At 49.0% G+C, this 17,833-nt stretch overlaps 1 protein-coding gene across 1 annotated transcript in view; it reads left to right on the forward strand.

Annotated features, from left to right (window-relative positions):
* Positions 1–1,753: 1,753 nt before the first annotated feature.
* Gnb4 (G protein subunit beta 4) overlaps positions 1,754–17,833 on the forward strand; it is a 45,080-nt gene continuing 29,000 nt past the window's right edge. Inside the window, exon 1 of the mRNA XM_075950625.1 lies at positions 1,754–1,892. The gene's annotated coding sequence lies outside the window, so the exon portion shown is untranslated. The remainder of the gene's footprint in view (positions 1,893–17,833) is intronic.

Raw genomic sequence — 17,833 nt, forward strand, 5'->3', positions numbered from 1 at the left:
TCAAACTTTCACAAATCACCAAAGATCATTAAATTTTTTTTTCAGGCTTCGTAGCTTGTGTTCTGGAGCTGCTGATGTCCGTTTCCCCTCTATTCTCTAGAACACAATCAACACCCCAGTGCTTTCCACTAAGTTTCCCCAGATGCTTGTTTTTCAACATACAGTAAAACCCTTCACAGAATCCTACACTCTGGTAAGTGCTAGTGCGCAGGCTTAGGAAAGAACCAATAACAAGAAAGGAGAACGGGCTTTTTGGCGTTGTTCTAGCCAGGTGCCACATCCAGCAGGACTCCACGTAACATACTGAATCTTTAGGGGCCTCGGTTTGCTTATCTGTGAAACGGGGATAAAATACAAAGAGGCAGGCTGAGGTGGGAGCTGTAGACATATAGGCACTCCCTAAGTACCAGCTTCCCTTTGCTTCCAACGATATAGTTTAGGATTTGTTACTAAAACACACCATCAGAGACTAGACTACCCAGGCTGCAACCATCCCTTCCTGACATTTTGATATGTAGGTCTGGCACTTCTTCATTTTCTTCTTAAAGGAGAAAAAGCACCAAGAGTTAGGGAAAGCAAAACTTTGCGGGGAGGGGGGGAAGGGAGCAAACATTTCATCATCCTGGTACCTCCCTTTTCCACATCTGTGGTGGTGTGGCTTTTACACACAGGCCACATTTTCTTCCCAGTCCCACGCAGGGCGCCGAGTTTGGCCTCCTTGTCTGCTGGTGTGAGTAGATAGTATTCCAGGTGATTTTAGGGAGCAGCTGACAAGGAGGGAATGGAAGGCTGTGGGCTGTCAAAGCTCTCCAGATAATCCTCAAACCCTTCTCCGGGGCTGCAGTCCTGTTACCCTGTGCTGTTCCTTTAAATTGTTTGACGTCAGAGAGGGGAATGCTATAGCAACCGTCTGTCAAAGTGGAATTAACTCCGAAGAAAGATGGGGGTGGGGGCAGGAGCAATACCCCTGCAGAAGCAGCAAATTGCTAGGAGACATTTATTTTATGACATTTTCGGTATTAAACACCCAGAGAAATGTGAACAAAGTCGCTTGAGGTGCACGTGGTGTTTAAGGGTGCTGCGGAAGGCCTTCCAGGCATCAGTGACAACACAGACTAACTTCCAAGAGCTGTGAGCACTGGTTTGTTCATAAATGTTTTCAGCACCTTTAGGGGGTGAGGGGGCTGGTACCACTAGCTTTATGTTCCCAGTGAACCTCCGGCCTCCACCGACGGGTAAGTCGGGAGGCTAGGCTGGACTGATTTCGGATTTCAGTGCTCTATAAGCGCAGAAGGCATCTGTGGCTCTCCTGGCTCAAGCCTGCAGCCCGCCCGAGCAGAGCACTCCTGGCCATGCCCCCGCAGCGAAGAAATCCAGCACATTCTTTAGACGGCGCGTCCAGAGGCACACAGATGAATCGAAACTGCCTGGGATGAGCTTTCCGCTTGGCAAACCCAGCAGAAGCAGCACGCTGTGCCCGCGCCCACCCGGTGCACCCCAGCCCAGGCCACGCGCGCCCCCACCAGCCCCTCCCCACTAAGCCACAGGCACCCCTGGTCCTGCGCGCACCAAGCAGCCTCCACCCAGGCCAATCGCGCTCTGGGGTCTACGATTCCCTCGAGCGCCCCCCGCCCGCCCGCCCGCTCCGACCGCGCTCGCTCCCGCCAGCTCCCACCCAAGCCCCGCGCGCTGCAGCCTCAGCGCGTTCCCAGACCCTTTCCCCGGCCTCGCGCGCCCCCGCCCCCGCCCCGCGCGCCGCGCCCCGGTCCCCGCCCCGTCCGGCGTGCAGGGCTCTGGGTGTGGCCGCCGTCTCGTGTGGCGGAGCCTGCTCACGGTTCGCTCCCCGCAGCCGAACACCCAGCAGCAGCTCGGTGGTGGCGGCCCGGCTCCAGGTAGGTAGACTACCGTGTGGACGCGGGCGGCGCGTTGCGGGTCTCCGAGTAGACGCGGGCTCCTAGGCGCTCGACGAGGCCCGGGACAGCTCGAGGGTGCGGCCGCCCGGAGAGCTCAGATGGTGATGGCAGCAGGGCGCGTAGCCCCCCAAGTACTCCACCGGCTGCTGGAGCCTTGTTGGATTTTGTTTTGTCTTGGGGGGCTTTTTGGTTTTTTTGGACCGATACGATGCTCTCTGCTTAGTTATTTTTAAAGGGGGGAGGAACGATAACGGATTTTGGATATTTGCAAGTTTAGAACAGGAAAAAGCATTTCCTTGTCTTCTCCCAGCGTCTCCTTCTGCTTCAGAACACAAATGATTGCCGTGTACTGTGTGTGGCATGCGTGTATTGCTCTCCACTAAGGAAAGACTGCATTTTCAAAGTTGAGAGACGGCTTCGTAGCAGTGCTGGGCGATTTTGTTTTCTCTGCTCCTCTCTCTTTCCCTCTTTCCATAAAGGGCAGAAATGTAGCCTGGTGTGGACCCGCACCCTACCAGGGAATTGTCTTAAGACTTCGAAATGTATTAGGCCCTTTCAATATCGCGAAGTGAGACGGTGACCTTCTGTATTTTCCAGTTTATCTGGATATGATGTATGACACATGCTCCTGGAATAAGGTCTCTTGCAGGGGTGGAGCAAACTGTATAACATTTCGTCTCTGCCAGTGTTTGTTGCTGTCTCTGAAAGTTTACTGTTATATTTTAATATTTTGATTAAGAGCATTTAAGGGGTTTTCATTTTGCATTTGGGTTTGCTGAAACCGAAATAGAAACTTAAAAATGTCATATAGTGAATATTGCCAGATCCCCTTGTGTCTGCAGGTTCTTAGACGTTGATCCTGTGTGCTGTGCTTCGCTTGACGGCGTGCCTTAAGCCCGTGATCATTAGACAGGAAGCAATTTTGAGTTGTTGGTCTTTTATGAATAAGCATATCAGTGTATATTTTTACACTTTAAAAATAGATCCTGGGACACTTTCAAAACTGAGAATGGAAGCCGAGTATTGGAGATCTTTATGCCATTACGACAAAATGCTGGAGATTGGATGAATTCCCTGTTTCCTTTCAGGCATGTTATTTAAGTTGGGTGACTTGGTTATTAGTTTCTTTACCTTGCTGACTAGTTTAATCTGGTTTAATGATGGAATTATTCCCCAAAGCTCTGTCCTGGCCCAGGGGCAGTGAACTGTGCTATTCTGTCATCTCTCGGTCACTTCTGAAAGGACACATTGCACCTTCCACAGGCAAGGAGATGTTCAATAACTCGCTGAAATCTTGAAACTGTTAACTCTGGTTGGATTCAGGGCAAGAGCCCTCTGACCACAGAGCGCCTGCTTTTCTCTCTAGAATGCATTCATTTAGTTCTAGGCGAACCTCAGCTACTCATTAATGTATACGTAAATTTCCTAGACATGTCAGAAACCTGTGCTGTTTTTTTTCTGGTGTGATTGGTACCACTTAGCAGTGTGACTTTGTACCGCCAACCATCAGCCATTTCCTCCCTGGCATCCCTGGATCCGTGTCCGCCTTCCTAGGGCAAAGTTACTCTGTTGGCATTTAAAACGTAGTGTTGACTTAACTGTCCTTCCAAACTAATGCCTGTTTTAACTTGGGCTGGGAGAAGCAACTGTAACAACTTTGGGAAGGTGGAAACAGGGTAGCAAGCAACTCCAGGCTTTGTGGGGCTCCCCTGTGATCCCCCTCAATAGCAGCTGAGGCAGGAGGGTGGTAAGAGGGGATCTTTCTGGGCTGCATAGCAAGCCTTGTCTCCCAACATCAAAACTGGATGGCAGCCTGCTTCCTAAGGCGGGAGTTGGTTGCTGTCCCTCCTGCGGTAAGCCAGGAGCTGTTCTCATAGCTGTTTTTCTTGCCACCATCCCGTTTCCCTGAAGCTTCTACGTGTCCAGTTTCTGTCGGTCCCTTAGTCTGTTATGTTCTGTTGCATCTACTTAAAACACATTCCCCCCCCCTCGATGTTGTGTCCTACCAAAGTTACTGACCTATTTCTTTTTTAAAGTATTTTTTTTTAATCATTTTAAATTACATGTGTTTCTGGGCACTTGAGTGCCAGGACCTAGGGGGTCTGAAGCTTCAGATACCCTGGAGGTAGAATTATTACAAGCCTTTGTGAGCCACTTGGGTGTTGGCAACGGCACTGTCTGTGTCTTGGAGAGCAGTGTGCTCTCTTAAGAAAGAACCGTCTCTCCAGGCACTGCAGTCTTACTTTGCTCTTCTTTGAGAAAGAGTAATCTTCCTTGTCAACTGGTGGAACCTGGGTAGAGGAACCGAAAGAAATTTCCTCATCAGTTTGGCCTTTGGGCATGTCTGCGGGACAGTTTCTTGATTGCTAATTGGTGACGCTAATTGCTTCAGGTGGCTCTGGAATCTGCCCGCCCACGCCCACTCTGGGCACCATCCATAGGCAAATGAGCTTGCGCTGTGTAAGAAAGGTAGCTGAAGTGGTCACAGGAGCAAGCTGCCAGTCTCTGGGGTTTCTGCTTCAGTTCCAGCCTGAGCTCCTGCCCTGACTTCCCTCAGCGATGGACTGTGACCTGGAAGTGTAGTCAAATAAACCCTCTCCTCTCGTGGTTACTCAGGGGAAGTGTTTTAGCAACAGATAAGCAAAGTGGGATAGTTTTGTCAAAAAAACAAACAAATCCAAACAAACAAAAAAAAAACCTTTTATTACTCTGTGTGCGTGTGCGCGAGCATGCGTGTGTGTGTGTGTTCGCTCACATAGATGTGCATGCATGTAAGCAAGTGAATGCACGCCTGTGCTTGTCACAGGACAACTTGCAGGAGTCATTCCCTTTGGTCCTGGGGTTTGAACTCTGATCTTCAGGCTTGTTGACAAGTGTTTTCCCTGCTGAGTTATCTCATTGGCCCTGAGACCGGCCTTTTTGGAGAAAACAAAAATAAATACAAGGCAGACAGCCCCCTTGGAGGGAGGTAAGAACTGAGTAGCCTGGATGGGTAGGAGATTGGCACTGTTCTGAACAGACCTTTCCTAAGTGTTTCTGTTTACAGAAACAAACGTGTTAGTCTTGTTTATGTTCACCCCATAATGAGTTAATGACCGTGGGGAGGGGCTCTTGCAGAGGACCTGGATTTGACTCCCAGCACCCACATGGTGGTTCATAACCATCCATAACTCCAATTCCAGGAGATTCAACACCTTCAGCCTCCTCGGGCTCCAGACACACGTTTGCATATCTATACACAGACATGAACATATACACATCAACACGTGGGGGGGGCTGTAGGATATGTTTCTTTTTTTTTTTTTAGACTCCATAACTGAGTATACACAGCGAATAACCTAACATCAGAAGGAAAACATTTAACCCAGGTAGGGTTTGAACACAGGACCAACCACTGGGGAAGGAAAGCTTGAACTCTGCAGGTCGCTCTTACTAGCATGGCAGCAGTACAGCCGTCCTGAAGCCATCGTGTGTGTACAGTCACAGTAAGAAGATGACGGTGGTGGTGTGAATGAGAAAGGCCACCATAGGCTCCTAGGCTTGTGTGTTTGAGTGCTTGGGCCCCAGTTAGTGGAACTGTTGGGGAAGGATTAGGAGGTGTGGCCTTGTCGGAGGAGGCGTGGCCTTGTCGGAGGAGGTGTGGCCTTGTAGGAGGAGGTGGTGGGAGTAGGCTTTGAGGTTTCAAAAGCCCATGCCAGGCCCACTGTCTGTCACCTCCCTCCGTCCCTCCCTCCCTCCCTCCCTCCTTCCTGCTGGTCAGGATGTAAAACTCGCAGCTACTGCTCCAGCACCATGCCTCTCTGTTTCCAACCATGATAACCATGGACTGATCCTTAAACTGTAAGCAAGCTCCTAATTGAACTCTTTTCTAAGAGTTGCCTTGGTCATGGTGTCTCTTCATGGCAGTAGAACAGTAACAAAGACAATGAATGAGCTTGATATTTTAGGAGCTAGACATTTTACTCTTCGAGACAGAAAATAAGAATTAAGGGCTGAGTATGGAGTTCAGTTGGTAGAGTGCTTGCCTAGCATGCCAGAGCCCTGGCTTCCACCCCTAGCACCCTATAATCAGGTGTGGTGGCACATGTCTGTGATCCTAGCACTTGAGAGGTGGAACAGAGGGTCGGAAGCTCTAGATCACCCTTGACTGCACAGCATGTTTTAGGTTAGAAAGGAAGGGTGGAAGGAGATAAGGAAGAGGCAGTGAAAAAGTATCTGGCATTCGATTGAGACTAATGACATCAGTATGAACCTATGATTAAAAGATGTAAACGCACTTGTATACATGAATATGCACACACTTGCAGTGTACGTACTGCATTCATACAATACACACACACTCACTCACACAAACATATTCTCTCTCTCACTCACATACATACACTGTCTCCCCCCCTTACACACACACATATTCTCTCTCTCTCTCCTCTCCTCACACACACATATCCTCCCCCCCCCTCTCTCTCACACACACACACACTGTCTCTGTCTGTCTGTCTGTCTCTCTCTCTCTCACACACACACACACTCTGTCTCCTCTCTTTCTCTCACACACACAGACTCTCTCTCACACACACTCTGTCTCTCTGTCTGTCTCTGTCTGTCTCTCTCTCTCTCACACACACACACTCTGTCTCTGTCTCTCTCTCTCTCACACACACACACACACACACACACACACACTGTCTTCTCTGTCTCTCTCACACACACACACACTCTGTCTCCTCTCTTTCTCTCACACACACTCTGTCTCTGTCTGTCTCTCTCTCTCTCACACACACACACACTCCTTAGCTCTGGCTGGTGAAAGCCTGGAAGCATGACACTGAAGTAGCCGTGAGCATGGCCAGTCCCTTTTCTAAATGACTCTGGAGCTGGGACGGGGAAGCTCTAGCGTGAGCCTTGAACTTTGTGCTACGAAGTACAGAGAGTTGCAAGCAGTGCTGGGGAATTTCAGAAGGACGTAGCGTGGAAGTCTCCCCATAGCCCAGTCTGGAGGAACTCAAGCACCAAAATGAATAATATCAGCCCATTAAAAGAAAAAAATCCCCAGGTACACGAGAAGCGTACATGATCCCAAAGCAGGCCTACCGGCCACTGACCCCCTCCCCCACTTCCTACCCTCCCTCCCCTCTCCCTTTCCTTCAGCATCACATTGCCTGTTGATCCAGGTTGGTTGCCTTTGAGGCTCTGTTTTTCCTGTTCTGCCTCGGGCCTCATGCCTGGGACCAGCATCCTGCCATCCCCAGCTACACCCCCAGCTCTATTATAGTTTCTTTTGAAACTGTCTCCTTGTGTATGCAGGCTGCCTTCTTACTTGTAGCAAGTCTTCTGACTCAGTGCTAGCGTTATAGGTGTGTGCTTCCATGCCTGGCTTGTTTTTCATTTGAAAGACATGGCTCATTTCCTGATAGCATTCAACTTTACTTAAATTGATTTACTTTAAAACAGCCTCCCTAATCACCCGTGATCTAGCTTTGGGTGTTTTCCTACATGGTTTTTGACTGTAATTAAAGTCGGGTCGTGTTACTTTGGGTTCATTTCCTAAACAGACGAGAATAGAGGACCTGGCTTAGTGGCTGCCCTGTTTGTTATGATGAAATATTCTAACAAAAGCAAGTTGGAGGTCAGGGTTTTATTTCAGCTCACAGTTCGAGCTGCAGCCCGTTGCTGTCTGAGAAACCGCAGCGGCGGATGCTTGAGGTGGTTAGTCACTGTACAGGCTGCAGAGAAGCAGAGAGCAATGGATGGAGAGCGTCCGTGCTACTGCTCAGCTTGCTTCCCGTCTTTATAGTCCAGGACCCCGCGATGGTGCCACCCACAGTGAGTGGACCTGCCCACTTCAGTTGACACAATCAGAATAATCCCCACAGGCATGCCTAGATGCTCATCTTCAGGTGGCTAACATTATCCATTATAGTACCACAGCAATAAGAAGCTTGGTTCTTGATTATTGTAACTCCAGAGCCGGGAATATTCCTGGTTCATGGTTGACACAGGTACTGGATGGGTGGACGGATGGATGGATGGATGGATGGATGGATGGATGGATAAGGACGTGGTTGGCCGGATGAGTGTAAGCACTCATATTTCCAGCTCTTGTGTTTGACGAATGCTATTTGACATGTACCAGACGCTGTACAGAGACTCCCCCAGCACTGTGGAGCGATGCTGTACAGCTTCTCTGGAAGCCGGTGACTTTCCAGTGCTTTACACAGCTACCTTTCTCTTGGCTGCCCTCTGGTTGGGTAATTCTTTTGTTTTTGTTTGGCTTGTTTGTTTGTTTTTTGAGACCGGGTTTCTCTGTGTAGCATTGACTGTCCTGGAACGCATCCTGTAGACCAGGCTGGCCTAGAACTCACAGAGATTCACCTACCTCTGCCTCCCAGTGCTAGGATTACAGGCGTGTGCCACCACTGCCTGGCAGATGGAGGTGGTTCTAACAAGCATGTGTGAGTCGTAGTTCACCAGAGAGAAACAAAAATTGGAAAGCTCAGGTCACAAACTGGATGGTTGGTTCCCTTAAAGAAATCATTGAACTGGGAACTCATCTGGTAGAATGTTTGCCGAGTGTGCAGAGAGCCTTGGGTTCGGTCCTCGCTGCTGCAGAAAACGAGGTGCGGTGGCCCGTGCTGTAGTGCTGGTACTCAGAAGGGTGAGGCAGGAGGACCAGAAGTTCAAATCATCCTTGACTACACCGTAAGCATGAGACCAGCCAGGGCGATTCAAGACCTTCTTTCAAAAGAAGTCAGTTTGAAATTTCTAATTTTATGGGTCAGATGTGGCGTCACACACCTTTAACCCCAGCACTCAGGAAGCAGGGGTGGGTGGATCTCTGTGAGTGTCAGGCCATCCTGGGTTACATAGTACGACCCTGTCAAGAAGGAAATATATGTATTTATATTTAATTTTAGGCAAGTGGTCAAATTAGTCCTAATCTGACACAAAGGATGGAAAGAGATGATCAGACGGTAGAGCCTGAAAACTTCGGGTGGGAAGACGCAGTGAGGGTGGCGTGCCCAGACACTACTGGAGGCCACGCGCTTCACCGAGATGCACCTCGTTTTCATGCTGATGTTCTGGGGCAGGGGTCATGGGTGCCAGATGGTTTCCTTTGGTACACTGCTTATGAGCAAAACAATAGTTGGTAGGCTTCCAGCAAGTGTCCCCAGTGCCATTCCCCAGTGTGCTCCATTCCCCTGTATTCATCAGTCCCCTGTATTCATCATTCCCCAGTGTGCTCCATTCCCCGGTGTGCACCATTCCCCTGTATTCACCAATCCCCTGTATTCACCAATCCCCTGTATTCATCATTCCCCTGTATTCATCATTCCCCGGTGTGCTCCATTCCCCGGTGTGCTCTATCTATTTTGTGCACAAGGAGACTGATCCCTATGGTCAGAGAGCAAATCATGACTGGGTCTTAGGATTTTTATAACTATTTAAATTTTTAATTGCATTTATTTTGTGTATCTACATGTTTGGATGGAGGTGTGTACGTACCACTATGCAGACAACTACTTAGGCTTCTTCTACCATGTGGGTCCCAGGGATCACATAAATTTAGTGCCTTTGCTCCCTGTGCCATCTTTCCAGACAGACAGATGGAACTCCACACACACACACGTGTGGTCTTGAACTCACAGAAATCTTCCTGTTTCTGTCTCTTGAGTGCTGGAATTAAAATATCACCATGCCTGGCAATTTCTAGTATTTTAAGTGGGAATTTAATAGTGAATGGCTTGATTTAGGACTCGTTCTTTCCTAACTTTTACAAAGATGATTTATTCGTGTGGTGTCGTGTGTGCCCTCGTAGTTCCTGAGCCATCCCCCAGCCCTTCCCTAATTTCTGTGAGTCCCTCACCAGAACGCTTTGCCTAGGACTTGGTGTAGATCCTGTACTTTCCCTATCTGGGGATGTGAAATTAGGACCCAGTTCTGACCTAGAGTTGGGCGAGGCTCTGTTCCCTAGCTGGCATGTGCGGTAGTATTAATGAGGGCAATTAAGGTGTAGAGTGGGCAGTTTTATTCTAGAATTCTGTGAACTAAAGCCATGCCTATGAACTCAGTACTCACAAGGCTTAAGCTAGCCTGGGCTACCATAGTAAGCCCTCTCCTTAAATAAATGAATGGAATGCGCTAGACAGTTATCTCAGGAAACTGAAATTTGTCAACAGAGGGCTGTAGTGTGCATGCCCAGCGTGGCGTCGCACAGAGGGCTCTAGTGTGCACTGCCCAGCGTGGCGTTGCTCTGAGGACTGCCTACTGTGTATTCCCTTGCATTCTACTACAGAAGTGTTCGTTCCTACCTGTGTGGGTTGCTGTCCCAGGTCCATCTATGGTCCGTAACAGTATGTTGAGGCAGTGTAGTCCCAGTGGTGGGGAGGAGACAGGAGGATCCCTTGGGCTCACCAGCTAGATAGCTTAACTGAATAGGCAAGCTCCAGATTCAGGGAGGGACCCTGTCTCAAAAAAAAAAAAAAGGTGGAGAGTGATTGAGGAAGACACCTGATGTCAACCTGGGGCCTGCACACCCACATATACGTGCACCGCACACATGCATACATGAGTACACCAACACCTGTTGTCAACTGCCTGTACCCCCACAAATACATGCACTGCACACATACGTGTGTGAGAACATCGACACACCCGTACCGCACACGCGATAACTAATTAGTGTCTTTCATGCCTCATGTGAGCTTTTGCAGTCTGTGTGGAGATTCTCAGTAGCTAAGAGCTTGCAGGTTTTCGTCTCCGAGAGACAGAAAGGCCCTTGACTGCCACAGCAGCGGCGTTGTGCAGACAGCAGAATGCCTCACTGTGGTAAAAGTTGTGTGGATGTTGTAAGACATGCTGTGAGGAGGCCATTGTATTACACAGCTGTCTTGCTTTCTCTTACTAATAAATCTGTGTGGCTGCAATGGCTTATTGGCGTCTTCTGGTCCATGTTACTGGCACAGCCGGGCTTTTCAGAGGTACCTGATAGGAGGCTCTGCGGCGCTCTCAGTCTGTGACAGGTGTCTAAAATTTCTGGAGGAACCAGGTACTCAGTGCCGAGACACTTAGTCAAGCTGCGGCAATCTGAAGAGCACCACGGCTATCAAATGCTTTTGTAAAAAATTAGTAATTTCAGCTCGCCGCATTGACGTCAGTCCCACCTCTACAGTTAATTGTCAGGCACAGCTCCAGTTCGAGCTGAGCAAATTCACCACTGGGGAAAATCTTTGCAGATCACACTTGGCATTTCTGCTTCTCAGAAGGGATGTGTGAGGGCTGCAGAGAGAGCTCAGAGTTTTAAAAATGCTTGCCAAATAGGCATGATGTCAAATCCCCAGACCCTACATATACAGGGTGGGCAAGGCATTGCCAGGGGACCGTCAGAACGGCCTGGCTGCCAGGATCAGCCCTATCAGCAAACTCTGGGTTTGATTGAGAGACCCTGTGTCAGTGAATCAGGTCAAAAAGCGCATCGGGATGATTCTCGCACACTTAAAAACATGCAGAAATACACCCTACACGTGGAAAGTGGGGGGCAGAGAGGAAGCATGAATGTCTTATGTACATTGTGAGTACATGGGTTTGTGTTTATATGTGTGTAGATACAAGTGTATATGTACGTAAGTGTGGGGGGTGTGCACGTGTGTGTGTGCACAGAATACAGCCTCCGGTGTCATCCCTCAAGCACCTTTATTTTTTTAATTAATTAATTAATTTATTTATTAAAGATTTCTGCCTCCTCCCCGCCACCGCCTCCCATTTCCCTCCCCCTCCCCTGATCAAGTCCCCCTCCATCATCAGCCCAAAGAGCAATCAGGGTTCCCTGCCCTGTGGGAAGTCCAAGGACCGCCCACCTCCATCCAGGTTTAGTAAGGTGAGCATCCAAACTGCCTAGGCTCCCACAAAGCCAGTACGTGCAGTGGGATCAAAAACCCATTGCCATTGTTCTTGAGTTCTCAGTAGTCCTCACTGTCAACTATGTTCAGACAGAGACAGAGACCCACATTGGAGCACCGGACTGAAATCTCAAGGTCCAAATCATGAGCAAAAGGAGAGAGAGCACGAGCAAGGAACTCAGGACCCCAAGGGGTACACCCACACACTGAGACAATGGGGATGTTCTATCGGGAACCCACCAAGGCCAGCTGGCCTGGGTCTGAAAAAGCATGGGATAAAACCGGACTTGCTGAACATAGTGGACAATGAGCACCTTTATTTTTTGAGACCTGGTCTCTCACTGGTCTGGGGCTTAATGATCAGTCTAGGCAGGTTGGCTCATGAGCCTCAGAAACCGCCTGGCTCCAGCTCTCTAGTGTTCGAATAGCGAAATACACCTTCCCCACTGACTTTTGTTCGTGGGTTCTGAGGGCTGGAACCCAGCTCCTTAAGCTTGCATGGCGAGCACTCTACCAACGGAGTCATCTCCCAGCCCCCAGGTGTCTCATATGTATCTCAGATTCCTTTTCATCTTTCCTTCTTCCCAGGAGGGGAGTTTCTTAATTAGCTGTGTGAACCTGGAATCTGAGAAATGAATGAAGCAAGGGGCTACCAAGAAACAGCGAATGAACAGTCAAGTCCAAGAGAGTGCGAGAGGCTGGATATTGTGACGGTCACAGAGATAGAGTTTAAGGGAAGGAGGTGGGATTCGTACTCCAGCAGACTGAAGGAGACGCCCTTTGGAAAGGGGCATCGTGGAGGATAGGTGTTGCCTGGTGCCAGGTGTGTGTGGACCGCAATCCCAGCCTTCCCCCGCTGTCAAACAACTTGTCTCAGCCTCACGTTCTGTTCTCCTTGTGTTTTGTTTCATTGCATTTAACTCGTGGTTCCCAGGGAGTCTCGGGGGCTGGACGGAGTTTGCTTGGTTATGAGTAGCATTCAGACTGTAATCGCTGCACAGCGGAGGAATCAGACTGTGAGCTACTGCCTGCGACAAGTTGTGTTCCTTCCCTTAAAGAAGTTAAAGTGCATATTTATACTTGTTCTTCCTTTGGGTTTTTTGAGCTAGGGGGACTCCTTTGGCTCAGACTGACGTTGAGACTCAAGATGCAAGCAAGGCTGACCTTGAATTTCTGATCCTCCTGCCTCCACCTCCCCAGACAGAGATCACAGTTGTACACCTGGCAATATTCATACATCTTAATACACTGTTTGGTTTTTGTTGCTTTTCTTAAAATTCTGTAAGCGACGTTGTGCCGGGCTTTTCTCTTTGACTTGTCTATGTCGTGTCTAATCGGAACACTGGCTTTTGTTGCTGTGTCTAACACTGTGTGGCACTGCCCTCACCCACTCTGCCAGAGGCAGGTCTGTTGTGATTGATTTACATTTCGACACCTTCTGAACAGCGGCACCCTGTTCTGGGGTGCAGGCACTAGAGTATCTGCATTTGGGGCTTCTGCATCCAGAAATGGAAACAGATTGTCGGATTGAAAGATACCCATGCCATCCATGACATGGTAGAGGCTGCCCAAGGGCTTCCAGGAGCTGGCCACCAGGGTCCCAGTAGAGCTTTGTGATCAGCTTTACCAGCTCCTGACAGATTACAGGGGTGAAACTTTACCTCACTTTAGTTTGCATTCCCCTATTTTTGGAAGAGTTTCATTTGGATATTGGTCGCTGCAGTGCTCCCTGCTTGACCCCTCTCTGTGCACGTGCCCTGTTCATCGGTGATTGGTTGTAGCATCGGATTTAAGGAGTTGCTTTTTAAAAGTGTAGACGTGAGACTGGAGAGATGGCTCAGTGGTTAAGCACTTGCTTGCCTTACAGAAGGCTCAGGTTCAGTTCCCAGCATTGACATAACGGCTCTCAGCCATCTGTAGCTCCAGTTCCAGAGACGCACCCAGGCACGCATGTGGTGCATAAACCTAAACGCAGGCAATCATATGCATGGTACAAAAAATAAAAATCCTTGATGCTGTCTTTTCCTTTCTTTGCTTGTTTTCCCTCCCCTCCTCTCTCCCCCTCTTTCCTCCTGCTCTCCCTCTCTCCCTCTTTCCCCCTCTCATGTAGCCCAGGCTGACTTGGGCTTACTGGGTAGCTGAGGACGACTTTGAATTTATAATCCTCCTCCCTCTCTCAAGTCCTTCTTGAGACTTCTAGGCTCATACCATCTTGATGGGCTCAAATCAGCGATTTTCTCGTTTTCCCTGGTGAGCCTCTGGGATTGCCCAGGTATGCCTTACAGTCTGTCCAGGTGTTCATGCTAAGTTCTTTCATTATAGAAGCTGTCCAGAATGCAATGATTGTTGAATAAGAAGAAAAGATTAACATGAATGTGTGTGTGTGTGTGTGTGTGTGTGTGTGTAATATGTAATATGTTCTTCTGAATTGATTTTTTTTTTAGAAGTAAAGTTAGAGGGCTTGGATTGTGACGTGGCTCAAGGGTCACGTGTTTGCCTGTCATTGGATTGTGACGTGGCTCCCACGTGTTTGCCTGTCATGTTCAAGGCCCTGGAGTCAATCCCTGGGACCGGAACAGGGAGGGGGAGGGATGTAAAAAGCCAGTTTCTCTTTTTTTAACAGCAGAGAGGTAAGGTGTGGAAGGGGTCAACTTTGGTGTCGTCTACAGCGAGTTTGCGGTTGTCCTGTCTGTTGAGTTCATAGCATAGGAAACTCCAGATGGCTTCTCTTAACTCCTGTCCCCTTTCCAGCTGGAGCTGGCTAAATGAGTGAGGCCAGGTCCTCTGATTTCTCATGATGAACTGGGATCCTGCTCGCTTCCCCTTGTTAGAAGTTCTAAAGGGAGCTCAGAACTGTCTTCAGGTGAAGAGTTGTCTTGCAAAGAACTTTGGTTCCACTGTCGCCAAAGACGGTGGCACACGCCTTTAATCCCAGCACTTGGGAGGCAGAGGCAGGCGGATCTCTGTGAGTTCGAGACCAGCCTGGTCTACAGAGTGAGTTCCAGGACATGCTCCAAAGCCACAGAGAAACCCTGTCTCGAAAAACCAAAAAAAAAAAAAAAAAAAAGAACTTTGGTTCCTGGTTGGGGAGGTTGTAGTCCATGAGGAACCTTCCCAGTTTCTTTGACCTGTAACAAGACTGTAGCAGAGCAAAACACTCAGCTCCTCGGTCATCAGACAAAAGGCAAGAAAGAAGGTTCCCGCCCCATGGACTGCAGACTTTTCAACAGTCTTCCCTCTCCATAGCAACATCCGGGAATGAAGCTCTTCATATACAGACCCATCCCATAGTCCTCTACCATCCCCAAAGACTCCCGTCTGTCTCGCAATGCAAACGTCAAGAGCCCCCCAAAGTTTTAATTGCTCCAGCATCATTCAAAAGGCCAACTTCAAAGTATCCTCCAAGACTCAAGCAAACACAGTCTGTGGATGAGGTTCGGGGTTGACATTCTTATTTCGAAAGAGAGGAGGAGGATAGTAAGGAACAATCAGCCCGGAGCAAGGCCAAATCCCAGTGGGGCTGACATAAATCCTCATGCTCCCTGTATGTCATCCTGAGCACACCATGGCTGTGGAGGGCTTTCTGGTGGCAGCCTGCGTGGCTTCCATACCATGCTGGCTATGCCTGATGTCGGTAGCTTTCCTTACACATTACACCTTGTCTGGATCTCCTGTCTCCATTGCAGCGTCGGCCTCACTCTCTCATCTTCGTCACACGTCACCCTACAAGGGGCTACATGATGGGACTGACCCCACAGCGTGCTGCATGGCCGCCAGGCTCTCCTCTGTAGTCTCGTGGCAGTCATCGTGACCCATAATACTTGGATTCTGCACGCCTGCAAAATCAGCTTCGTGTGAACAATGCCAAGGTCAAGAGAGTCCAAGATGCACCTGTGGTCATGTGAGGGAAGGCTGTAGTTCTCCTCTCCCCCCTCTCCCCTCTTTCTCTCCCCTCTCCCCCTCCCCTCTCCCTCCCACCAGGGAAAAAACTTGGTTAGCCATTGATGGTATGGATCCAGTGAGTAAATTCGAAAGCTAAGCTGTTGGTTGAAAGTGGGGACTTACTTGGTAGATTACATTGCTAACATCTGGCTCCTCTTCGTGAACTCTAGTAAATCATTCTGACATACTCAGCATCACCAACAAGGCTTCTTGGCCAGTATGGATATTGAACCTGAATATACTGTAGTCTCCAGATCTCATTTTTAATATATGGGAAGTGTAGAAAATAAGAAAATATAAGCACCATAAGAGGTGGATAGGATAAGGGCATCGGGTATTTTTTTCCTTTTTTTTTTAATTAAGATTTTTAAATACACTTTTCTCATTTTACATAGATATCCCCGTTCCCACTCCCTCCCTTCCTCCTGTTCCAACCTTCCCTCCACCCCATCCCCCCATCCACTCCTCAGAAAGGACAAGGCTTCCCATGGTGAGTCAACAAAGTCTGACACTTCGCTTTGAGGCAAGACCAAGATCCTCTCCCCTGTATCTAGGCTGAGCAAAGTATCCCTCCAAAGAGAATGTGCTCCCTGACACCAGTTCAAGCCCTGGGGATAAATCCTGGTCCCACTGCCAGTGGCCCCACAGTCTGCCCAAGCCTCACAACTGTCTCCCACATTCAGTGGGCCTAGTTTGGTCCTCTGCAGGGTCCCCCACTCTCAGTCCAGAGTCAGTGAGCTCCCACTAGCTCAGGTCAACTGTTTCTGTGGGTTTCACCATCATGGTCTTGACCCCTTTGCTCATATTATTGCTCCTCCCTCTCTTGGACTGGTCTTCAGTAGCCTCTTGGATTGGTCTCTGAGATCTCTGTATCTGCTTCCATCAGTTGCTGGATGAAGGTTCTATGATGACAATTAAGGTAGTTATCAATTTGATTATAGGGGAACGGCAGTTTAGGCGTCCTCTCCACTGCTGCTGAGAGTCTTAGCTGGGGTCATCCTTGTGGATTCCCGGTAATTTCCTTAGTGGCATGTTTCTCGCTAGTCCCTTAATGACTCCCTCAATCAAGATATCTCTTTCCTTTCCCTCACTGTCCTTCCTCCTTCTTAAGCATCCTGTTCCCTCAAGTTCTTCTCCTCCCCCTTTCTCCCCTCCCCCTCCTCTTCCACCCTCCCTCCTAATTTTCTCAGGAGGCCTTGTCTACTTCCCTTTCTCGGCGGTATTGATGTATGTCTTCTTGTTACCTAGCGTCTCTGGGTTCGTGGGCATGGGGTATTGTAAAGTTACAGTTTCTCTTCCTGACATAGTAATCTCGCCTTTTGCCACGGTGACTTCTCTAACTCTTAAGAGTGAATTTTCTTTATTTCTTACTCTGTTTCAAATTGGTTTGTTTACTGGAGACCAAAGTGTCTTAGGTGCTGATGCAGAGAAAGGCCCCGCTTCGAGTCAGCGCATTGTATTGAGCAGAAACAGACCACAAATAAGTAAGGAAATAAGGCAAGGCAAGAGGTCTTGCAAGTGAAAGTGGTGTGTGCCATGGGCGAGGGGAGCCTGCAGCGAGAACATCCGGAGCAGGAGCATCCCAGAGACAGAAGCGGTGGGGTCGGAAAGCACCAAGGCTCACTGGGGGTCTTCAGGAGCAGCAAGAGATTTTCAGAAGCTGGGGAAGGAGGTCAGGGGTATATGTAGGGTGTGTGTGTGTGGATTGAGCACTGCTGCCTAGCCTCTGAAGGTCAAGGTCAAGAGTTCAGTGTTAGGGGCTGGGAGAAAGCTGCATTGGGAGAAGTGCTTGCCTTTAAACATGAAATCTGAGTTAATTTCCAGAACCTAGCCTGGCCTGGTAGTGGAATTGAAATCCCAGTGCAGGAATGGAGTGTCAGGCTTTGTTTGGACCACCAGCTCTGCAGAGACTTCTTACTAATTATGAAAGCTGGGCCTTAGCTTAGGCTTGTTCCCAACTAGCTCTTAAAACTTCAGTTAGCCAGGCGGTGGTGGCGCACGCCTTTAATCCCAGCACTTGGGAGCCAGAGGCGGGCGGATCTCTGTGAGTTCGAGGCCAGCCTGATCTACGGAGCTACACAG

This window comes from Microtus pennsylvanicus, chromosome 16 (assembly GCF_037038515.1).
Source record: "Microtus pennsylvanicus isolate mMicPen1 chromosome 16, mMicPen1.hap1, whole genome shotgun sequence".
Taxonomy (NCBI): Eukaryota; Metazoa; Chordata; class Mammalia; order Rodentia; family Cricetidae; genus Microtus; species Microtus pennsylvanicus.